The 26,542-nt window shown below is 39.6% G+C and overlaps 1 protein-coding gene across 1 annotated transcript in view; it reads right to left on the reverse strand.

Moving 5' to 3' along the window:
• The window catches only part of LOC127975264 (exocyst complex component 4-like), a 102,161-nt gene that overhangs the window by 35,358 nt on the left and 40,261 nt on the right, over window positions 1-26,542 (reverse strand). The window lies entirely within an intron of this gene.

The raw sequence follows: 26,542 nt of genomic DNA on the forward strand, positions 1-26,542 counted from the left end.
CAGCTGCCATAAAGGCTCGTTGGCTCTCTCAGTTAATCAAGTTTTACGTCGTCCTTATTCAGAAGAGAAAAATGTGTCAGGGACATCGTGAGCGTGACCACATTGACCGTCATGGCAGAAGTGTGTGTTAGAGGAAGACCCACAGAACAGCCTTCGAAAAAAAGCCAATTAACTGCATGAAAAAACAAAAAAGGTTGACTGTTGCCAAAAGATATTCCATATTGTCCATTTTTTATTTATTGTCACGTTTGCAATCTTAGTTGTCGTCTGGAGGCCTGCTTAAGTGCTAATCAAATAAAATCGCAGGCAAACTTAAAATTGTTCATGCTACTGGGCAAGTAGTGAAACACTCTCTGTGTCTGATCTATATGCATGCGGCAGGCCTGGAGAAGTAGGACGCTTCTCTCTGCAGTTGCATATGATGTGTGAACAGCATGTGAGTGTAACCAGGCTTGACTGTGCTAAGAGATGTTAGAAAATGGAGTCAAGAGGAAGAGGATGGAAAAAGAAAACGAGGACAGTTCCCAACTCGATTCTGTCCTCCCATCGCTGCTTGGGTTCAACAGATGCCCTGCTGAGAACAGCCACTATGACAACAGTAGAAGAATCCATAAATGCCACATTCTCATTGCTCATTAGTAGTTAACATAATAAATACCTAAACTACATTTTCACTGAGTATGATAAACTGCAGATGATAGACCATCTATAGATCAGAGAAGCCATTCATTACCAATAAGCCCCTTTCACACTGCCATTCCGGCAAATACAGGGGTAAAGTGTTCCTGTAATTGTTCCCTGGTCGCTAGATTTGGCACTTTCACACTGCCAGTGATGACCCGGTATATGTGCGTGCTTTCACACACAACCCTTGAAGATCCCGTAACGACACGTGACATCAGCGCGTGACGTGTAATGTACGAGTCGACAACGCTTGGCACGTTATACTTTAACTGAAGCAAGCAAACGATCTCTGCGTCAGCGCGGAAAGTGAGGAACTAAGTGATCTCTGCTTCATTACAGTTTGCACATATGTTTTCGTCGCGAATGTTGATCTTCCTTCAAAACAGCCGGTAAAAGAGTCGCGCGATAACACGCGTCATCACTTCGATACGGAATTAGATCTGGCTTTTGTTCACACAGCGCTCGTTCCGGATCGATTACCGCAATGTTACTATGTCCCTGACCCGGGTTCGATTCGGTAATCAATTCCGGGACGTGGTTGCTTTCACACAGAAGGCGACCAGGCAATGTTACGGGAATATTGCGGGTCTGACGTGCAGTGTGAAAGGGGCTATAGAGAGTCACACAGGACTGCGTGGAGATCAGATTCTACATGGATTAGGGATTTCTGGATACGATTTCACCATTACAATATATTATGATTGCGAATTGAAACAGTAGTATCCAAAGGTCGCAGACAGCAAAAAGACAACTGATATGTGACTACACCGTAACACACGTTGTTGTGTTTACGAGTATCGGGTGGAAAATATGATGTGAGATCAGAGCAGGATCAGCCACTAAAGTGAGCCCCCCTCAGAGCAGGATGAGATGTCTGTAAGAATAACTCACAGATAATAAGGGGATTATGGCATGTAATCAGAGCTGGCCTTCTTTATGTTCTACACTGAAATACAATTACTGCTGTGTGATCTGGACATAACCGCTCACTGACCGATGATCTTAATCCATCCAGAGGAGAACCGAATTGAAACACTATCAACATTTGATGAGGGTCCAGACGATTAGGAAAAATGATTATAACTCTACTGTGAACAAACAGAGGTTTTAGCCTGTGCATGGTCACAAGATTTATTATTTCCATGTCTCACTCTCCCAATTAGGGATATTAATAAATTCTAGCCTCAGTGTTTATCATAGATGAGCATATTTGGGACCATTTTGTAATCATAACCAACCAGAGCATCCTACTGTAGCAAATGCATCCCACTGTGAAAAAAAGAAAGAAAAAAGAATTCAGAACACTTTAGCTGTTGCATAGCAACACAATAGTAACTATCCATAACATCCTAGCAATGACAACTAAACTACCAAAAAATAATAACAATGGCCACTGGTCTCTACCGCAGTGTTTAGATGAAGCAATAGAATGTGATTCCTCTAGATCAAAGCCCTCATCCTGTAGACTCTCTCACAGATGAGAAACATTGCACATGCACTGAGTTCCCAGTTTATTAGCACCGACTGCCTCTGATTGCGCTCAACAGCATCTAATTAACTGTCATTAGAAAGCAGTAGTCTGTGCCCAAGGCCTTCGCTGGATTATTGTGTGCAGAGTGCCATGCCTGTGAATACACACACACACACACACACATACACTGAAAATGGTATGTCAACAACTTCTTGTACTTCTCATCTCCGAACCAATTACAAGCCTAGTAATTAAACCATTCTTGTAGTATGTATCTGTGTATTATTGAAGATTATTGAACAAAAAGGTGAAGCATAGTGTATATTCTGCTACAACTGGAGCAATTCAAGCTTGAAGTAACAAGAATTCATGAATTCAGAAAATCGTTATTGCATTTAAAGCTAATCGGAGTGCAACAGAACAGAACAAAATGCAGGAGCCTTGAAATGCATTTTGGTTGTAAAATTGTTGACTTGAAAAAAGGTCCATCTAGTGTAAATATACATTAAAAAACATAAATGAACAAAATGAATAAATCAAAAACACTAACTCGATTGCAGAAATCTATTGCGGTGGACTGCATGCCATTATTAAGTCTATTCAATCAGTATATTCAATCATATGGACCAAAAACAAACAATATATTTGCAATATATTGACTTCAAGTGTTTTTCCTCAGTAAATATTTTTTTAGCAAATTTGTACGATTAATTAACTCAATCAATAAAGACGATCTTTCCATATTTAATGGATACTTTTACCATGTCATATAACAAGTAGAGGACATTCACCACATGGACAATGAGAAGTCACCTTTCAATGATCATAAAAAATATTGCTGTGTGGGCTGATTTTATGGAATTTACAGACCATAATTCATTTATTTAAACATAATATTGCTTCAAAAGCAGGTTTTAAATGGCTGAAGCCTAATCTCAGTTACAAAGCCAATAATGTATAAGTCAAAAAAAGAGAGGGTTGCATTCTGTAGGTCTCACATGGTTAAATCTATGTAAAGACTATTTATAAATGAGCGTGAAGAGCAAACCCCTGGTATACTCAAATGAACCACTCGATGGCAGTATGTCAGTTCTCCGTGTACATACCTGTGCAGTCAGTTTTTCGGCCACCTTAATGAAGGGAAACTGTCTTTAGAAAGCATTAAGATTCCATTTATTGGGTTCCTACAAAGACACCGTGAGATAAATGAATACATCTAACCCACACATACACTAACATGCTCTGAGACCTCCTGCTGTCTGCTGCAGATCTTACACACATGCGCACACACACACACGTTGTCTCACCAAAGGTAGACAGAAATGACTTATTGGAAAGGATAGGACCAGCACGTTAATTAAAACCCCTGGAGGGGGATATCAGAAAGCGAATGTGGTACATTGCGGGAGTTCCCAAGTAGTTCACGTTCCTTCCTCCTGCTCGGTCTCTCAAATTTCCTCTTCTTTATTATTTCCAAAAACAAAAGTTGCAAACCAAAGAGAGCCGTTTGTAATGAGCTGCATTGCTAGTGGAAATTCAGAAATATTGTTTAGGGCCGATCCAGAGGGAAAGCAGTGTTTTAGGCCAATTAAACAAGGTAAAATCTATCACATGAAGATGACCAGGGGCTTGGATTCCCGCAGTCAACAGGAAATGAGATCGGCTCGTTTGGCTGACATATCCCCATGGTGAAAAATCACCCTTCCTGATTCACTTTTACGTTCTTTGCTTTGCCTTTTTGCACATTTCTCTGTATCCCCCCCCCCACCTCCCAGAGTCTTTCTCATTCTCTGTGCTCTGTTTTTGCACATACACTTGCAGGGAAAAGGGTATGTCAGGCTTTGACCTCAAGAAAGCAGTTTAGACCCGAAATCTCAAGAACACTGAAATAGTTTTGTAAACGGAAATGGTGCCAAAATTTTCCCCTGACCGTTGTCAGATCTGCAATTACAAGAAACGTTTAGCTGAGGTTATTGGAACGTTATCGAGAGGTCAAAATGGAATTTCTGCCAGCATTTACCCACCCACGTTGTACAACCTGTATGACTTTCTTTCATTCTGCAGAAAAATATGATACAATGTCAATGGGGACCAATTTTAGACTACAGTTTAAAACATCTTTTGTGTTCTGACAAAAAAAAAGGTTTTTGGAAGAACCCACCGCACTGTGAACTGGTATTTGTTTACGCAGACTGCTCCCTAATGTTGATGGTGACAATCAGAGAAAAGTATGTGAACCCCACTGGATGCCACACTACATTATTCCACCTCCAAAGCTTAATGTGGCTTTTACTAACACACTTCACTGCCTCCCCAAGCAGCACACCGCACATCTGGACTGGATAATAGCCTGTCAGTCTTTTCTCCTCTGAAAGCATTTGTTTTCAGACGGCTGTTATTACTCTGCATGGTGTAAAAGAGGAAGGAAACTTTGCAAATTGAGCCATTAGAGCAAAAGCTGGGAGTGGCCTGCATGCGCAAAGGCATCACGCACAAGGTGATAACAGCGTGTGTGTGTGTGTATGTGTGTGTGTAGAAGCCAGAAAAGGGGAGGGCAGGCAAGTGATCATGTGGTTAAAAGGGTGAGAAGTGTTGATTGACACACTACTGGCTTAACAATTCAACCCCCTCTTGGGATCGGGTCTAATCAAGCTCCCTTTCAGGCCATAAAATAGCCGAATCACTAGGGCCCATTTAAACTTCCCTCTTAATAGAAGCTTTGACTGTTCACTAAATAGTAGAGAGGGGGTTCTGGAGTTCTATATAGCCAATAGTGCAGGCGGGTCTTCATTGTATCCTTATGGGCGTAAGGGATTCCAAGCACTTTAGAGCTCCTTCAATTAGAACTCAGCGTCTTCTACTGAAAGAACTGTAAGTGCTCCAACGTTCCAGTTCCTTGGGGCTCTGCTGAGGAGAAGAACTTAATTAAATCACAGAGGCTTTGCCAAAAGCACGGCCCAGGGTCAGCTTTATGATTTATGTGCCGGCCGTGAAAAACAGTGAAGGCTGGTCCTCTGAGCTGACAGTAGAGACCGTACAAACACGTGAAGTCAAGAAATGATCTCTGCAGAGCATCATCTGAACTTTAGAAAGTCTGTGCTCGGTAACACTTAGTCTGGTGTTGGTGTACAAACACTGGATTTTGGCAGGAAGAAGTTAACACTCTTTTACAGCCCATATAATGCCCTCTAATGACATCCGCTCTTCTGCATTAGCGCACATTACAGAGAACTACAGGCAGCAATAAGTACAGTATGTTTATATCTAATCAAGCTACAGTACAGAGGGTTCCAGTTACAGACAGAATGACAAAATCTGTGATGCACTGAAAAAAGGCATACATTCAGATTTGAAACAATATGATTTCTTACTTGATTTTTTACATGGTTAAATTATTCCTTTCATGGTTCCTAACTGAAGAATAAAAAGTAGAGAGCCATTGGTTTCTAAAAAGTGAAATTTTGCAAATAAACTGCATAGCTTGTATATAAGAGAATCGGAAGCTGTTTGGATCCAATTGGATACAGAAAAAATATTTGTAGGTGTTTAAAAAAAGTCAAATAATTATGATGATTATAATTCCAAAATGTCACCCACCTTACCATTTTACTGCCAAACAAAATTGATCCGCAGCTGAGTTATATATATATTTCATTATGTCTTTTAGTCCAAGCACATTTAATACTACTTTCTCTTCCCTCAGTTTTTTCTTTGTGATAATACCCATCACCAATGCATAAAAAATATAATTATAGTCAGAACAATAACCACTATACCTAAACACTTTTTCATATGAAAAATATATATATATAGACAAAAACATCCACATATTCATATCGAACTCTTGAAATGACACCTAAATCCTAATATAAGCAATAAGCAATAAGCAATACAATAAGCAATAAGCAATACAAATCATATTAAAACTAATGCATTACAGTATTAAATTAAAAGATAGTTTGAATTATATAAAGGTAATTAGTATATGTATTCCTTTATTTTATAATTTATACTTCGATTTTAAATGCACCCATATCTTTCAAAACTCTTACTCTTAATTTCATATGTAATCCTCTCCATAGTGTACTTTAGAGAGTAAATCTAACCATACATTTAAAACGAGGGATTCTTGCCTTCTCCAAAATAATGTTATTGTATTTAAAGCTTTAATTCTCAGTATTCTAAATAACTATAAATCATCTTTACTAAGTAGTGTAGGTCCTATACCCAAAACTATATTTTGTATCTTTATTATATTTGATTTTTTTATTTTTATTTCTTCTATTATCTGAATTACTTCTGTCCAAAATTATTTTATTATTTTGCAAGTATAAAATATATGAGCATAATGGGTTTTAAGTTCAGCACAGTTTCTCCAATATGCTAAATAAAAGTGATCATATTTGGAAGATATTTCTGGGGTTTTAAAATTCCGCATATTAATTTTCCAAGCATACTCCTAGCCTATTGCCTGGTTCATTATGAATCAGACACAACCCAAAATGATTCAGTGAGGGATTCAGTTGTGAACACATAGTGCTTCAGTGATTCAGTTACTGAGTGAATCGTTTTCAAACTGCTGACTCACAGCAATTCTGAAACTGTTCTGTGAAATCTTTTCAATTGACACATTAAAAAAGAAAAGAAAACAGTCTATAAAAGACATGCGTGAAGAACGATTCTTTGCCTTATAGAGAGAGAGGGGATTTGTAAAAAGTGAGTTATGGAGTGTGAAACCAAATAATGATTTAGTGTTTTATTCCGATTTTACAAATGGCTTCCTGACTTGTAGATTGGTTTCTATTTTACTATATGTGCACCTGCGATTGATGAAAGAAATAGAAAAAGGTGACTCTCTCCCGGGAATGCGAAGCTATCTATCTTTGAGGGCCTGGAGATCACCTGCAGAGTGAGAGTGGAATAAGGGAATAACCTTGATTGAGATTTGAACTTGTTGGGTAGTTTTGCCAAAGGTGAGGCTGTGCGATTGTCTACGCTCTCCGCTTTATTCTAATCCAGATCAATGAGAAACACAGGCTTCCAGGAGTTGTGGCTACTGGGAAGAGGAGGAAATGAAATGTGTACGTATATGGAAGGAGGAAGCAATGGTGTGTTCCTAATAATATAAGCCAGTGCTTCTGCTGAGATTAGCGAGTGGTTTGAGCGATGAAGTGTTCTGTGGAGAAAGCTATATACATATTATGGCAAGTGGCAGGTGGTTAACAAGCTAGGCACAAATATAACCATCAGAGTTTTATGCTTTTAATGAACACAAAAATCAATCAGTTGACATCACACAAAAAGAAAAAAAAAGAAAAAGAATTTTAGAAGATAAAGATAATGCTGAAATAATTCGTATTTGTTTTGAGCTCCGAATAATAAATAAATAAATACAGCTTTATTATATTTTTTTTTAGTCAATTAAAATCAACCCATTTCCCCATTTCACATTTATGAATATCCCATTTCACTGTAAAACAAGTCAAATTATAAACATCAGATGGCTTGGAAATGCCAATCTGATGTTAAATATATATAGAAAATCTTCTACAAAAAAAATAAAAAACCTGCTTTGAAATTCTGCTACTTGGTTGATTGCATTTATTTATTTTTTTTCATTTTAAAGTCTATTATCTGACTCTCATCACAGTCATGTTTCAGAGTTGATTCACTAAGAACGGCATATGAAAAGAGAATCACCCAAACTGGGGCTCTGCTGCAAATGCTTTCAGAACAAAACTAAAAAAACAAGCATCTTTAATCCTCCAACAATCAAGACAGCAGCTGAAAGAATATCTGTTGGTACAGGCAACTAATGAAATTGGATTTCTGAATACTCTTTATGACGCCAAACGCTCGGATGTATAATTAAATAAAATCTACTGGGTTCATTGCAAAATGCTTTTCTTTGTTCTTTATTATGTTTTATTTTTAACTCTGAGAACCAAAAAAAAAAGAGGCGTTTTAGTGCAAGGCATTATGGGTAGTGTGACTCTCTATAATGAGAGTCTTGCCAGTCTCTAAAATTGGCTTCCCATACGTCCAATTTCCAAAAGAGCAAGAAAATGAAAGGAGCTCACCCGAATTCTCAATACATGGCTAAATGAAAATGAAAGTCAAACATGACAGATATTCTGCTCTACAGCAACAATAGCACTGTAGAAAAGAGAGCGCATGCGAGTACAACTGAAAGAAAAAGAACAATCTTGATCTTGTCAGTCATCTGCCTGGTTTGATTGGAAAAATCTAGCTGACTAGACTCCCGGCACCTGGGATCCATGTGGCCTGTAAAACAGAGACATTGATGGCTCTTCATCAGAGAAAAGACTCCATTTCAAACCTCGTGCACACTTTTGAACTCTTATTCTTTTCACTCAAGACCAAAGTAAGTTCTCCAGCATCTGATATGTCCCCAGCTCTCTCAATAACCATTTGTTATGGCATTTCCACCCTGAAGAATCGCACCAGTCCTTCTCCTCTCTCTCTCTCTCCTATCAAACATAAAGCAGAACCCCACTGATGCCTTATACTTAGTAAATTACATTTGCAACCAGGAGGAATAGATACTACAGATAAATACTGCTGTAATGTCCTCAAATCTCATATTCACACACGGCAGAAATCACATTACAACACAACTAATATCAATTCGGTTACCGTGAGCGAAACAGTAACATCACATGTAATGGATTTTTTCCCTCATAGCCTGCTCTGTCTCAGATTCCGTTAGGATCTGACTTAGCTTTCCTTCCCATTTTCTCACTTTCCTTGAACATTCACTTGTTTTCTACATACTATGTAAAATGTAAATCATTTGTGCATCTAATTATGCTGTGAAGAAAGAAACTAAACCCATATATGCCCATAAACACATTTACAGCTAAAGTAGAAGGCCTACAATTCTGTTCACTCTAATCTAAATTAAAAATGAAACTAAACTTCAGTGTGTACTCTAAATTAAAACCAATCACTCACAACATGCCAAGAGTAATTTAGTGCCTACAGCGAATTAGGCATATTTATTAAGGTTAACAATTTTGCATGAGAATTAAACTTGCTGTTTTACAGTAATAAGAATCTAATGAGGAGTATTATTGAGAATAATGAGTGAGGAAAAAAACTCAAAAGTGAACCACCTGGAAGAATTACAATAATGACAATTTGAGCAGGAAATATAACCACAATTAACATTCCTAATAACATGTTTTATTTTCTTCATGCCAAAAAAGTTTGAGAAACAAATATCCAACGTCACTTTCTGCTAAAGTGGGGTGAGACGCCATAGATATAAAAAGAGAGATGTTTTTAGCAAGCCAGGGCAACACAAGTCACTGATGCCCTATAAAACCATTAACTGAAGAAAAAAAAACATGATAGCAACTTACAACCGATTGCAGTAAGGCAATAAACACCTTAATTGTTCTCTTTGGCCTCTTTTAGTGCAAAAATTAGCAGCACTACCTTAACTAACGCTTACCAAAAGTACCATCAGAGAGGACACAGAGCCTCCCACTATAATGAAGGATGCCAAGGTGAGCTGTATCAGTGGCCCAACACAATCAGGCTGCCAGCCAGAGCTGCACAGAGCAACCAGGGCTAAGCAACAGAGAATTAAGAAAGAGAGAGAGAGAAGCCCGGAGTAACTGCAGTAAATCATGTTTTAAATCAAACTTCAATCCTTTGGCTTCACCAGGGATTCACCAGCCAGCTTCCCCAAAGCTACATCACATTCCAATAATGCAACATTATGGCACCTAAGTCTACAGACTCATGAATAAACACCATTTATGAAGGTCGTCAGGGAGAGATGCAAGATAGACTACCTTCAGAAAAATGATGAATTCATCAAATACCACTAGGATTGGTAATTGAAATTTCCCCAGAAAATACTGTATTAAATATATGTAATATGTTTCTTAGAAATATTTAATTCAATTAAATGACACGCGCGCACACACACACACACACACACACATACGTTTGTTTTTGTGAAAAGAGGGGACATCCCATAGGCGTAATGGTTTTTATACTGTATAAACTGTATATTCTATGGCCTTACATGTCAACCCTTACACCAACCCTACACCTAACCCTAACCCTCACAGGAAACTTTGTGCATTTCTACTTTCTCAAAGAAAAAAAAAAAACTCATTTTGTATGATTTATAAGCGTTTTGAAAAATGGGAACATGGGTTATGTCCTCATAAGTCACCTTCTCCTTGTAATACCTGTGTCATACCCATGTCATTATACAGAGTAGTGTCCTGATATGTCAAAAAACAAGAGCACACACAGACACACACATATATGAAATGTTACATAAAACAACATTAAACATCAAATGTTTTGTGCATTCCTAATACATGTGAATGCCATAAAAACTGTTTTCCTATATTGTACATTCTTCCTAACTATTAAAATGACAAAAAGATTAATTAATGGAATTATTTTGGAATCAGCAACAAAACAAAACAAAAACAAAAACAAAAAAACCTTGAATTTAAGCAATTTTGTCTTTCCCAAGACTGGCGATTGATTCACACCATATAATTTTAACAGGTGAATGTTGGCAGGGATCTAAGCATGAGAGCTAAGTGAGCACAACCTCCATTCCTATTTTCAGCTTCTTTAATTTGCTTTCCCCCTCTCCACATGTCTTTCTCCTCCAGAGAGCTGGGCCTGGTATTCAGCATTCATTCTCTCATATAAAGAGCCTAATCGGGGTTTATTACCTGCTCAGCATGGCAGGCACACTGTCTAAGCCACGAACTCTGGTTTATCATTAGAAACATCTCAATCTGCAGTTTAAAAACATAGCTCTGCACATTCAGTCCGCTGCTTGAACAGGAGTTATAACCACTGGAAACATGTGAACAAGATCCGCTCTATAAACTCAAGCAGCATCAACGCTAAAACATTAAGCCTCTGTATTAAGTGCAGTGTTTTACCTGTTAATATTATTGCGGCTTTGACATCTTATCCATGTACAGGAAACGTGCCTATGTTGGTCACTCAGGAAGCATACGGTTGCTGTCCAAAGGAACACAGGAACAGGTCATCATCTGTAATTGCCAATTTTACACTTTGATTCCCATTTTGTTTCCCTACAGCACTTGTTGAATTATGGAAGGAGTGCAGAGTGTTTGACCCTGAGCTTAATTAATGCAGAAAGATAGATTGTCCAATCCAATAATGCAATTAAAGTTTATTAGCCACTAGACACCGTGCATCTCTCTCTCTCTTTCTCTCTGTATATATCTCAAATACACGGTACTGCAAGGGGCCCACCAATTATTATTTAATGGTTTTAATAAGCCACACAAACATTTTATTATATAATAAATTGCCTTTTGGCCATACAACAGAAGTCATTGAGGTCCAGCGTTTTGGACACTTCACTAACTCAAGACAAGCTTCTCCATTTTTGACAAGCTGGTTGCTTTTTTAGGAAATCTCTGAAACGGCCAGTGTCCTTTCTTCTTTTTTCATCTTATTTTCCTCCGTGGCTCATCTTCCTGTGGATTGAAAGAGCAGGAGAAAGAAGACCGGCCCTTCTTCTGAAGCCTGACCCCAGACATGCCAAAGGATCAATCAATTAGCTCTCCACTTCAGCAATCAAACAACAGTATTATCAGGCATCAGCTCGTCCACCTGGAAAGGCTGGCGAATCAAAGGCTGCTGTGATGTAGCTGCCAGAGCTCTGTGGCTCGGCGCTAACAGAGAGTGGCACCTGCCCTCCGCTCTGGGAGGTGAAACACAAAGAGACAGTGACACGCACACACAGGAACACAGGAGCACACACTTGTGCGCACATATTGAGGTGTTAAGATGAAAGGTGTACACCATACGGCTAATTAGACACCCACAATTATCTGACCTCAAAAACCCAGAGCATACATGCACACAAACAAGTCAGTGAATTACCATTTCCTCTATAGCTCTTCAAATGCACAATGTTAATGACTAATACACTTATATATGGTCTTAATCAAGTAGGGAAGCATGCCTTTTCAGTATGCTGGTATGTTGAAATTATAACATTGGACATTAAAGGGATAGTTCACTCAAACAAAAAAAAATTTACTGAAAAACATTATGTAGAAGAATCTTGGGTGACGAATATAATGTAATATGTAGTGTAATTTAATGTAATATAAATAGATATTAATTATTATCATTAAATATAAAATAATTTTGTTTCTTATAACATACTCACAACAGACTCAAACTCAAAGTTATAGATTGATAACTGGCCAAAACTATTTATCACTTCATAATGCAAGGTTGTCAATCTCTAATACGGGTGCAAATGAGAAAGCTTTGGTTACATACAAGCTCGAGAAATTTAATAAACCCTATCAATTAACTTCAAAGAGCAAAATCAATGCAAAAGGCCCGAAACCACTCATGGCACAATTATTTATTTAGCTTAACCTAACTAGACAACTTATTAAAGAAGAAAGCATGCTTGCCTGAAACTCACAAATACATCTCTGCCACTACTTAATTCTAAATGAATACAAAACACAAATTCAAAGTCAAAACAAGGGGGGGTAAATGATAACAGCTGTAATCAAAAGGCAGAAAGTTACAAAAAGGAGCAAAAAGGTCAGAAAATAGGTGGGGAAATGATTAAAAACCCAAGGATTCCATAATCCTGTGAGAACTGGGTCACCTCTGCACTTCAACTTGGCCAAACCACAGAGAAGTCAAGGTCAAAGGTCACAGGCGAACACCACAGAGGAAACAAGGTGAGAGTGACATTCTACCCTGCCACAGATCTAGCAAATCCACTCCAAGCCATCTTCTATAATTCATAAAGTTCCCACCTGGAGCATAGTCCAGCCACTGGAGGCTTAAATCTAATTGACAGAGGTGAGATAAACCGGTTTTGTTATTATAGTGAGAAGACATTGTGTCTGATTGAACACAACAGTGAGCGCCATTATTAATGGAGAGCTGTCCAGCGGCGCACTGACAGTAGTTTTGCTTGACAACAGGAGGGATAGCAGTGTCCTGCTGGGGTCAAAGGTCATTAGTAACAGTGGGGGTGTGGGCACTGTGTTTATATATGATACACATACATTGGTCATTACTGTATCAGAGTGCCGGGCCTGAGAGAGACAGAGAGAGAGAGAGAAAGAGAGAAGAGGCATGTTTAATGCATGGCCAGGTGTGTGCAGCTAGCCGAGGCTATTCCGGGCCACAGTGATGATCATCACTGCATTTGAGCGGCCACTGGGCAGCATTAATCTTTAATAACACACATATGAGGATTCATGAGCTGCCTAAGATCGTCAAGACACTGGTCCTTTATTCTTTTCGGTCCGCGTGTGTGTGTGTATGACAACTGGTCGGCTGTTGACTGATGAAGTAAGGATTTGGGGGTGTCATCCCAACTCTGTGGGGAAAAGGCAGACAAAAGTATGTGTGTATATATAGCACTTAATACTGTATATATATATATATATATATATATATATATATATATATATATATATATATATATATATATATATATATATATATATATATATATATATATATATATATAAAATGCTCATTCTGCTGGTCATCTTCAGCGCGCGCAGCTCTAAACAGAAATGCAGAACATTAATAACTACTGTGAATTGTTAGGGTTTCGCTAACGTTTAGCGTTAACTATCTTTTAATCAAAACATAAAAACATTATTTTCCCCGTTTGTATCTGCGAGGCATTTGTTACACATTTTCCCTGTGTGTTAACATCAGTAATTATGACTGTCGATTGTCTGACTTGCCCCGCCCCCAAACATATGATTCGACTATTAGTCCAATATCAGCAAGATTCGAAAATTCCGATTCGACTATGAAAATCCTTAGTCGGGGACACCCACACATAAAAGTCTATGAACAAATTGGAGTTTTATGAATTTAAAGCTTGCTTTGATTTAATTATTTTAAAGTAAAACAACAACAACAACAACAACAACAAAAAAGCTAACAAAACACACAAAATAAAAACTAATAAATTCTACACAATTCTTTTCACAATTTAAATTTTTTGGGGATTAATGTATTTAAAAAATTAAAAAGTGCAAAAAAGCAGCATTGTTAGTAGTAGTCTATATGATGTTTTGAATCTCATTGTATGTTTGTATGCTACCGTCCTTGCATTTCTATTCCAGCCATCCATTCATTCATTCCTCACCTTGACAACGGCTCTCTCACTGCCTATCCACACCTTCCCTGGCTACCGCTTAGCAACAGAATGGACTATTCTAGCAGTTTTCTGTTTTAAATCATCTTTTTTTTGTAACACTGGGCATTGCGAGGGAGTCCGCGCTCACATTATAGAGTGTGATAATAGGGGTGACTTCAGTAACTGCAGCTTTTACATTTTCAACGTTTGTTGATAGTGTTCATACTAGCCAGGAAACCAGTAAGAAGTGCTCTATTGCTAAGTGATTACTATATACATGCAGAATATACTGTACACTGCCTGCTAGTTTTTTTAAATATTACTGTATATACATTGTTTCTAAGTGTAGTGTGCTACTTTTGTCACATGACCTTTGTATGTTGCTTATTTAATTCTGCAAGTGGCATATAGTTAAAAAAAAAAAATACAAATATTATTCATTATTTATTTCAGCATCATTACTCTTCATTAGTCTTCAGTGTCACAAGATACTTCACATTATATATACACATTACAACCAGTTTAATATGCAGCTCAAAAAACATTTCTTATTATTGTCAATGTTACAAAAAACACTAAATAATGCTTAATATTTTTGGATAAACTGATTCTTTTTTTTTCATGACGCTTTGCCTTTATAACATTATACATGTCTTCACTGTGACTTTTGATCTATAAATGCATCTTTGCTGATAATTTACTAAAAGAGTATTTTGAGAAGTAGTGTACATATAATGAAGTGTTTATATACTATACTGCAAAAAGATTAGTATGGAAGTATACTATTCTAAACACAGCCAAGTTTTACAACTTTGGAGAAATAAAATATGAAATTGATTAAAAAAAAAAAAAAAAACATATCCCTTTTCTGTGAGTAAACCATGCCAAAACTCAATTCCCCATAATGCATTGAGTATTTGAAAGCCAAAGCGTCCCACATGCCTTTGGGTGGGTGTGACAGAATATGCAAACTCATTAAATGTCAGCAATGGGAATATACAATGACGTTTAACTCGAAATGTTAAACTTTGAAAGTTTTCTATGGGAAAAGACAAGGCTTAGACCCCCACTGGTCTGTCAAATCTCCACAACAATCTCAGGCAGACATGTGGCTTTATTACATTCCAAAGTTAATGAGACACAGAGGCAACTTGCTGAAGTGGAACTTTTTCACGGCGACTCTTTTGTTCGATACTCAGCTCTTTAGTTTTTACTTATGCATGCAGCGCAGCAGAGAAGAGAAAGAGATAAAGGGCATCTGCAAGATAAAGCCATACCATAGATGAGAGAAACAAAAGGGTGGGGCAGGGGGGAGATAACACAGCAGCAATTCTCCCCCTCCCTTCATAAGAGCGTGCATGTCCATCACTGCCATGCAATACAAATAGCTGTGCTGCTACCTCTGTCTGTTTCCTAACCTTTACCTTGGAAAAACACACCATCTTCCTCTTCACTGTTCTGTTTCTCTCTGATGTATAATGCAGTGCAATATTCACATCTATGCCTCATTGTGTTTGAGCGCATATGAGAGGGGTTATTTACTCAAGAAAATCCCTGGAATTATGAGAAAAGACAAAGGAAAGGCCCAGCTGCGGATGCTCTTAAGACTGGCATGCCGACGGATGCTCATGCTGAATTCTAATGTAGGCTGGATTTGAACAAAAGGACAGGGTGCTAAAGGAAGAATGCAAGGCATATACTTGTCATTAGTCATAAAAGTCTACTCTAAATATAACATGTAAAGCAGGGATGAAAAGGTGTTTGCAACCCATTTTACTTCAATAATCGAAAGTATTTCAGAGTAAAAATAGATATTTAATAAGAAAACAGTATTGAGGGACTTGGTTTTAGCCATTGGGAATTTATTAGATTGTAAAAAGTGGTCCCTACATGACATTTATTTAAAGGAAAGATGCTGACAAACAAAGAAGGCTTGATGAAAAGAAAGTCGTTTCAGAGGCGAAGGAAGTTATTACATTTCGATTGAAGATTACAAAGACAGATATTTTTCTTTGGCCTTTCTGGTCATGTATTTTTCACAAGAAGATGATTTTTAAATAATAAAAATAAGTCCTAATGAGTTTTTAAGAAGTCTTTTTAACTTGCTTTCTAAAAAAAGATCTACAATTTGTAAAGGAGAAAAAAAAAAGAAAGAAAAAAAACCTAAATTACAAAACACTTATAATGTATTACATTTATTCTAGATTTTTTTATTTTATATTTATTGCTTTCTTTTAGATATTTTAACCGAGAAATGAGAAGAAGAAAAAATTTGCATTTTCAAAAAATGTTCATGCAGTCATTTTGATTTCATGTCGACTTTAAAGGCATATAGGATCAAGCCAGGTGCAAGAGCCAGCAACTTAATGAATAGATTTGAATAGGGTTCTAAATACCTGGAAAGTAACCCTAAAACTAGTCTCGTGTAGCCAGACCTTCAGACTGACAGCTGTAGATCTGGAATCTATGGCAGCTTTCACTGGCCAAGGCCTGCCCATGAGGCTGTTTGACCGACATGTCAAACAACCAATCACAGTTCGTTTCGTTCAGCATCACGTTTCGAAGTGTGGAAATGTGGCCACAATGACAGATCGGAGTGTAAAACTTGTATTTTAAAGATTCTATGCCACGAACTTTAAATATTTTAAATACTTTTGAAAATCCAGCATTTAGTTGATCCTGACCTGAAGTCATCGTAGTTGTAAATATGTAACTATGGCTTTCTTCTTTCATTAGGGTTTTTGACGACGAGGTATCTGTGTGTCCAGGCAGAACACTAAAGAACGCGACACACATGTCTCGCGGAAATCCTGTAGAATTGAACCAATCCAACGAAGACTTCGACACTACTGAAGTGTTTCCACTTTTGTGTCCCATATGCATAGACGTTTAGCCAACGGGCCGTGGGCATGACATCTGAGGCTGATACTACCATAAAACGGTTTCCTAAAACTTTCAGCTGTGGTGGTTTGTCTGAAGTAAATGTGCGAGCACCGTTTGTCCTTCCCATTGTGAGAGGACACCAAATCAGCTGGAGACACTCGCAAGGTGCCAATACTAACGTTGGATCGATGGCTCACCGCTAATCTCAGTCAACACAGAGAGAAGGAAAAGCGACAGAGAGAGGGGGAGCAGAAAGACATCTGTGTGAAAAATGCTCATTGCACAACGAAAGCAACCGACAGATTATTACAGCCTGACAAAAGCCCCAATTGAGCCAGAAAGCCAGGTAAACAAACCCTCTCCAATCAGAGCACATTGATAATTGCAAGTGATGCTGGTGTTCAGTGTCTTCTGTCAGCTCAGATACATCAATACAGCATTTAGACTCTACACCTGAATGAGAAGCCACAACAAAACCAGTTATGACAGAACCAATCACATTACATGTTGTAAAATGATACTGCTTTTGACTGATACAGACAAACAAGATGGTACTGAGGCCTGTGGAAACTGAATGGAATTGCCAATGAGATAAGAAAAAAAACATTACTAAATAAATAAATAAAAGTTAATAAATTAAATTATTTACTTAATGTGCAATATTTATTTTTGCTATATTTGTTTAGTTACATTTGTTGTTTCAGTTCAAATGTTCTAAATTATATTCATGCTTAAAAGGACAAAGGAAATAGCAAATGTGGTAAGAACAATTTTATTTTATTTTATTTAAACGTTTAATTTAATTCACAATTTGCATTTTTTATGCATACTGTCTTGCAAAAAAAAATATTTCCTTTGTTGTTACATTTGATTCTGAATTAGGTTATATTTATGCTTAAAACAAGAAAGGAAATTGCCAATGGTGTAAAAAAGAAATAAAAGATGGCTAAACAATAATAACTGAACAATAAATATGAATTGCTAAATGGAGATATATATTAAGATATTAAGAAAATCTGCAATATGTGGACTTCCGATGAAAGTGACCAGAACTTCCTCATGCTCCAGTAAACTGATCCCAGAGTTTACGTGAAACACATTTGTATGGACCAGAAACTGAGCAGAACTGACTGTCAACAGACATACTGAGTCATTTAGAGACATGCGAGGCCATTCTGGCTGATGGCAGTGTGCTATTGCACAGCTTGTTTTTATAACACTAAAGTTTGACTTGGTCTTCAGGAAGTGGTCTGCCAGATGGTCCATGGAAAGCTAGCCTCCTACACACAACTGACATGTTACTGGTAAGGTGATAGTGACTTTTAAAAAGATGTTTCACAGGCAGAAAGCTTTCCGTCATCAAGACCTAATTGGATGACAGTGATGAAGCCTTATTAGGCTCTAGGGTGTACTTATCATATATTAGCAGCAGATATCCTAAAACTATCACAGAGATCCTTTACTGACACTTGGTACTAAAATGTGCTGACAGCAGAAGAACAGGAAAGACTTTCTCTTATCGTGGCTCTTTGTTTCTGCACTGTCCTATCATCATGGCAGTCTTCCTATCTTGTGCAGGGCAAGACGTGACCAGATAATGCCCGGACATGACTGGATGGATGAAAGAGTAGATGAATGAAAGGATAGATACCAGGTAAAAGACACCTGATAGTGATAGTGCATTAATTTCAATGGCAGTTGCTTGGCTGGCGCTCCATCTGGGTTACAACGAGGCACTTATGTAAATAGGCTCAATAATCTGGAATGATGTTTTGCATAAAAATATGTGAAGTTCAATAAAAACGCAATAGGGAAAATCAACTTAATTAAAGACGTATTCAATGAAAATATAATTCTCTGTTTTGCGGTTAAAGTAAATGTATTTAGTTTTAAGAATATTTCCATATTTTTACTTTATAACAAAACAAAAAAAGTAGTATAAACAACAACAACAAAAAATTTAGGTTCTACACACAATTGTAGCTTCCACACAAGAATCAGTCATGAGATTACACACTGTCAGCTTATGACGAACTACCACATCTTCTCCCAACATAAGAAAAAAGACATCAAGGGAGATGTTTGATTTTGTCCAATCCCATCACCATAACTCACCTTTTTAAACTTCTTGCTTTGGGTCTTCTCCTATTTTATTTTATTTTTTTTAGGAGGGACAGCTACCTGAACTACAAGTATATTTTTAGAATATTGTAAAATGTATAGAAAGGCAGCATTGTGTTTTATCTGTGGTCAAAAACAGTCAAACTGGTAAAATAATGGAGAAAATGTTTAAAGCTATGCCACCAGTGAAAAAAAAAAGTTCAAAACGGTCCATGAAATTGGCCACAGCCATCAATAACTCTAAAAGTTTTTACACTTCTCAAATAGCCTCCTCTGTGATCTGCAGAATTGCGCTTATCCATCCCTTTGAAGAAACTGATACCTTAGAGATGCGTGAAAAAAGATGTCAAACTAAAATAAAAGCGCTACAACAGGGAAAAATTTTGAAAAAAGTGTGTAACTGATCAATTGACAGCAAAAACTGAGAGAAATACAAGGCAGAGGAAGTAAAACAAACAAACCAAACATAATTTTTACACTGATAAAGCTGTTTTATAGTTTGAGTTTTCTTTAAAAAAAAATTAATTAAAAAAAAATTATAATTTAATAATGTTTAATAACAATATTAGTGTGTTCGGTAATCATTCTTTTTACACGTTTATGTATTAAATGTGACTGTAAAGACTTTCACATCAATACCAAATATTTGACAAAATTTCAAATAAATTGTCATTCTAAACTTTTGAACCACCAAATCAGCATATTAATATATTTGAAGGATCATTTGAGACTAAAGACTGGAGCATTCAAATGGATAAATTACATTTTAAAATGCATTAAAATATTAACCTGTTATCTAAAATTTTACAAATATTTTACAATATTACCGTTTTGCTTTTTTTTTTTTTTTTGGATGAAATGAAGCCTTGGGGAGCATAAGAGATGGTAGTGTATATTTGAATTTGATTTAAATGATAGATTTGAATATTCGTGATTAATATTCTCTTTATGTCACATTATTGAAATATCGGTTTCAAATGCCAATTCATGCTGACACACAAACACACGGCAAACTAACAATCAATGTTTTTCTTAACTTCTAAATAAAAAAATTCTCCCCAATACCAATAACCTCGTTCCGGCTCGTTCCGCACACCCCAGCCCGGCGGCCCTAACATCTGCTCTCTGGCTGGGGTGTGATCTCACAGACCCCGGGTCCTGCCAGGGCTAATCACCTCTGAGAGCGGATCCATACAAGGGGACGAGGGGAGAGATAATGTCAATCCTTTTCAAAATGCCAACCTTAGTCAGGGCAGGAAAGCCAAATGTCAGTGTGAGGCCCCACAGGTCAAAATAAAGTACCTCCTACCTGTTCCCTCTCCCCTTTCGCTGTAGTAAGCATGTCTCCAATTCACATGCATAGCCAAACACACAAATAAACATAAAATCCCACAGGCAGACAGTCACTCAAAAACACACCAGCTAACAGACTAACATGAAACACTGTACTTTCAAACGGATTCAAGAAGTTGAAAGCAACAGAAACATACACACACACAAACACACACAGACACGTACACAAGCAGTCTTTATGGAGCAACCGTATTGATCTATCAGCAGAGATTTGATACTCGGCAAAATGTTTTCGCACTTTCGCTGTACAGTGCAAGCGGAGCCCGTATATAAACATACAGTGAGCGGGTCTGGAGACGTTTGAAGCTCCCCAAAGGGGTTATCGATCTCCTCGGACTGCTCCGGCCCAGCATCAATCAAAAAAGCATCAAGTCCACACCTCTGAGATCTTCAACGTCAGCCTCTTCCACAGAAACTATCGATCACAAATTGCATTGGTGAATTGATTGGCAGTAACATTAAGAGCCTGCATTGATCTCGGCGTGAGTTTAGGTTCTTCCCGGTCACTGATAAAACAAACTCATGCATCAGGAGTACAGTTCGACTTCGATTGGTGTGTAGAGTTTAATAAAGGGTCAAGGTTTGGCTGGTTAGGATGGTTCAGTTAGCCCCTGTAACTACAGCTTTCTGCCGACAAAAGCTACTTTTTTCTTTGATGTATATTAGTGATATATTTATATGAGTTTTTTTATTTATTTATATTTTTGTAGATTTTACATATATTTCTCTGTCTGCTGACTTTGACACAATGAAACAGAAAAGACGTTGCTCATTTTTTTCAAAAATAACAAATATGCACCAGAAATGATTCATCGTAAAATTATCGTTACAAAATTCTTAAACTACAGTATGTAAAAATATCCTAAATATATGCTGATAAATATATGCTAAAATACTGTTTAATGTTTATAATATATTTCGAATTTTCGTACATGTTTTGAAAAAAATCTATAAAAACATTAAAATGTTTGGTCTTTTAAATTGTAATGATTCATTACCAGACGGGGAATCCATTTTGCAGGCTTTATTGAATAACTCGTGGTTGTACAGGCAGGAATCAGTACCAGCAAACACAATAGTTGAGATAACCAGAATCGTAGTCAAACACAGGCAAAAGATCGGGGTAGCAGGCAATATTCAGAGTCCAATAAACAATCCAAGATCAAGAGGCAGGCAGCAATGGTTCAAGAGACGGTAAACAAACAGAACTGGTAAACAGGTAATCAAACACGGGAAATAACGCTTGGAAATGTCAGCCGGAGCAAAACAAGACTTCGCGTTTGACTGATGGAGTTGTGCAGCTTATATACCCGTACCAATGAGCTGCACCTGTGTGATGATCAGAGTCCGAGGCACGGGGATGATGGGTAGTGTAGTGCGAATCAGTATACGTGAGTGTGAGAGTCAATATTCAGGAGATGGAGCCCTCTGCTGGCCAGTAGCGGGAATCACGGGGTTCATCTTCGTGACAGAGCCCCCTCCCTGCGAGCGACTCCTGGCGCGAGATGATAGACGACGTCGGGGTCTACCGGGTGGTCGAGGGGCCGGTCTCTCCGGATGTAACCGATGGAACTCAGTGATGAGGTTGGGGTCTAGTATGTTGTCAGCATTGACCCAGGATTGTTCCTCCGGACCGTACCCCTCCCAGTCGACCAGATATTGCAGGATGCGTCCACGACGCCTGGAGTTAAGAAGTTCTCGCACCTGGTAAGTTTCCTCAGTCTCAATCTGGACGGGCTGGGGACTCTGCTCACGGGACCTCCCCTCTCCCTCCTCTCCAGGGGCCACAGCGGGCTTGAGCAGAGATACATGAAAGGTGGGAGAAATGCGATAGGTGTCAGGTAATGCAAGACGGAATGAGACAGGAGTGATCTGATGTGTAATCTTGAATGGACCCACGTACCTCGGACTTAACTTCTTGCAGGGTAGTCGGAGACAGAGATCTCGGGTAGAGAGCCACACCCATTGTCCGGGTTGGTATACAGGCCAAGGACGCCGACGGGTGTCTGCATGTTCCTTTTGATGGCGGATGGCTCGTTGAAGATGTACGTGAGCTTGGTTCCAAGTCTCCTCACTGCGTTGCAACCAGTCTGTGACTGCGGGTACGTCGGTGGGTTCCCCGGACCAGGGAAACATAGGAGGCTGATAGCCTAGGATGCACTTGAAGGGAGTTATACCAGTAGCTGGCTTGACCAGGGAGTTCTGTGCGTATTCAGCCCAAAGGAGGTACCGTGCCCAATCTTCTTGGTTGGAACTACAGTATGATCTCAGGAACCGGGTGAGTTCCTGATTAAGTCTTTCGACCTGACCGTTGGATTGAGGGTGGTAACCGGAGGTCAGGCTTACGTTTACGTCAAGGGCTTGGAAGAAGGCTTTCCAGAGACGGGATGTGAATTGAGGACCTCTATCGGAGACGATATCCTCCGGTAGTCCGTAGAAACGGAAGACCCAGTTACAGAGTAGTTCGGCTGTTTGCAGGGCAGTAGGCAGTTTGGGCAGAGGAATCAGGCGACAGGCTTTGGAGAAACAATCAATCACAGTAAGAATAACAGTGTTACCTTGAGAGACAGGTAGATCAGTGATAAAGTCTATTGCCAGGTGGGACCAAGGTCGTTGTGGGATGGGGAGTGGTTGGAGTAATCCGGCTGGCAATTGGCGAGGAGTCTTGTGCGCATTACAGGTTTGGCATTGTTGGATGAAGGCTATGGTGTCTTTGGGTAATGATTCCCACCAGAAACGGTTCTGAAGCAGATGAATGGTTGCCGTGATACCTGGATGGCCGGATGCGGGCAAACAGTGCGTGTGGTTGAGTATTTGATCGCGTAGAGTGGGTGGTACGTAAACCTTATCAGGAGGACAAGTTGTTGGAGGTGCATGTTGAGAGTTGTGCTGTTGGATAAGTGTCATGATGTCCCATTGTACGGGTGCAATGATTACCTTGAAAGGAAGTATAGGTTCAGGTTCGGAGGAGATCTGTTCATCCTCGTGAATACAGGATAGCGCATCTGCCTTTGTGTTCTTGGAGCCCGGACGGTAGGTGACTGAGAAGTCGAATCGGGAGAAGAACAATGACCATCTTGCCTGCCGTGGATTGAGGTGCTTGGCTGAGCGTAAATACTCAAGGTTCTTATGATCTGTTAGTACAGTGAAAGGAAAGTTGGCCCCCTCCAGCCAGTGTCTCCACTCCTCAAAGGCCGCCTTCATAGCGAGGAGTTCACGATCCCCTACATCGTAGTTACGTTCAGCAGTATTGAGTTTGCGGGAGTAAAAGGCACAATGGTGGAGTTTACTGGTAGAAACCTGGCGTTGAGAGAGAATAGCCCCGATACCAGTGTTGGAGGCGTCCACTTCGACGAGGAACTGAAGAGATGGGTCAGGATGGTGGAGTATGGGTGCAGTCACAAACCGTTCCTTTAGATTTTGGAATGCTTGGAGAGCAGCCTCTGACCAGTGTAGCCGATGGGTTCCTTTTTTGACCATTGACGTGAGAGGACTGACCACAGAGCTGAATTTTCTGATGAAACGGCGGTAGAAGTTAGCAAATCCCAGAAAGCGTTGGAGTTCCTTCAGTGTTTTGGGTTCAGACCATCTGAGAACGGCATTGACTTTGCTCTCATCCATGGCGACCCCCTCTGGACTGATGACGTACCCCAGAAAGGTGGTGGAGGTGGTATGGAACTCACACTTCTCCGCCTTGGCATAGAGTAGGTGTTCAATAAGTCGCTGTAGCACGGCTCTCACATGTTGGATATGTTCCTCCAGGGTATCTGAATAGATCAAGATATCGTCAATGTATATGATAACAGTCTTATTTAGCATGTCTCTGAAGATGTCATTGACAAAGGATTGAAAAACCGACGGACTATTGACCAGACCAACGGCATCACCCGGTATTCGTAGTGCCCATTGGTGGTTGAGAAAGCTGTTTTCCACTCGTCCCCCTCCCTAATGCGGATGAGGTTGTATGCGCAGCGCAAATCCAATTTGGTGTAGTGTTGTGCAGTTCGTAGCTGTTCTAATGCAGAGGGCACCAGTGGAAGTGGATAGCGAAACTTTACTGTTATCTCGTTGAGTCCACGATAATCGATGCAAGGGCGCAAACCTCCATCCTTCTTACGGATAAAGAAGAAGCCAGCTGAAGCAGGAGAGGTGGACGGACCTATGAACCCCTTCTCCAACTCCTCCTCAATGTACTTGGCCATGGCTTCTGACTCAGGTAATGATAATGGAAATACTCGACCCCGGGGTGGTGATGAGCCTGAAATTAGATCAATGGCACAATCGTGACTGCGGTGTGGTGGTAATGTGTTTGCTTGTACCTTGCTGAAGGCGGTGGCGAGATCATGATACTCCTTGGGCAGATTGGGAATGTTGGTGGACTCAGAGCCTAACGTGACGACTTGCACAGTCATGGGAGAGATGGTCGAAAGGCATGATTTCTGACACTGGGTGCTCCATCTAAGAATTTGTCCCTCTCTCCACGACAATTGAGGGTCATGCAGTCGGAGCCAGGGCAAGCCCAAAATCACAGGAGTGTTAGATACAGGGAGCACATAGAATTGAATAGTTTCTTGATGTAGCAGACCAGTTAACATTTGCAGTTCTTGAGTGTGGTGAGTGATCAATCCAGACCCCAAAGGGCGTCCATCTATTGTGGCTACAGACAGAGAGTTCGTACATGGAATGAGAGAAATGTTATTCCTTTTGGCAAATTCTTCAGAGATAAAATTCCCAGCTGCTCCGGAGTCAAGTAGAGCAGTGGTAGCTACACGAACGTTGCTAGTCTTGATTACCAGCGGAACTGAGACACAGTAAGAAGATGCACTCACCGACTTAGGAGTACAAGAAGAGCGGCGTGACGGGCAAGTAATTCGTTGATGTCCCGGAGCGCCACAGTAGAGACAGAGTCGATTAGACATGCGGCGGTGACGTTCCTCAGCCGTCAGATGATAGGAGTTGATCTGCATGGGTTCTGTAGTTTCTGCGGACCGTGTTGTTGTAACAGGGAAGAGGCGTTGAGCACTGACACGGCGAGAGCGTTGTAGGTTATCAATGGTGATGGTAAGCGAAATGAGATCACTCAGAGTTCTCCCCTCATCACGGCAAGCGAGTTCGGTTTGCAGTTCGTGACTACGCCACTTGCGGAACAATACTTTCAGCGTGTCACTCACCCATGACGTTTGAGCAGCCAGTGTACGAAAGTTCATAGCGTATTCCGCTGCTGTTAATTCTCCTTGCGACAATTCAAGTAGACGCTCACCCGCTCCTTTCCCCTCTCGGGGGTGATCAAATACCTCACGGAATCGCACCAGAAAGTCAGTGAAAGTGGTGAACGCTGTTCCATCCTCGCGCCATACAACCGTTATCCATTCCAAAGCTCTTCCCGTTAATAATGAGCAAACGAAGGCGATCTTACCAGCATCAGTGGTGTAAAGGGTGGGTTGCTGCTCGACGAACAGCGAGCATTGCAGTAGGAAGCCCTTACATCTGGTAGAGTCCCCGTCAAATTTCTCCGGGTAAGCCAGTCGTGGATTAACTTGCGCTGGCGTTCCTGCCGCGTGAGCAATGGCGGCCGCTGCTGGTGGTGGTGACGTCACGGCAGAGCTGTGGAGGTTTTGAACAGCCTGTACCAGTTCCTCAGTAATTGAAGTCAAACGATTCAATTGATGCTGGTTAGCAGCGATTTGACTTGCCTGAGCTGCCATTGTAGCACACAGATGATCATAAGCCGCTGGATTCGGTTGTGGCGAAGTCTTCTGTAATGATTCATTACCAGACAGGGAATCCATTTTGCAGGCTTTATTGAATAACTCGTGGTCGTACAGGCAGGAATCAGTACCAGCAAACAC

The sequence above is a fragment of the Carassius gibelio genome, chromosome A4 (genome assembly GCF_023724105.1).
Source record: "Carassius gibelio isolate Cgi1373 ecotype wild population from Czech Republic chromosome A4, carGib1.2-hapl.c, whole genome shotgun sequence".
Taxonomy (NCBI): Eukaryota; Metazoa; Chordata; class Actinopteri; order Cypriniformes; family Cyprinidae; genus Carassius; species Carassius gibelio.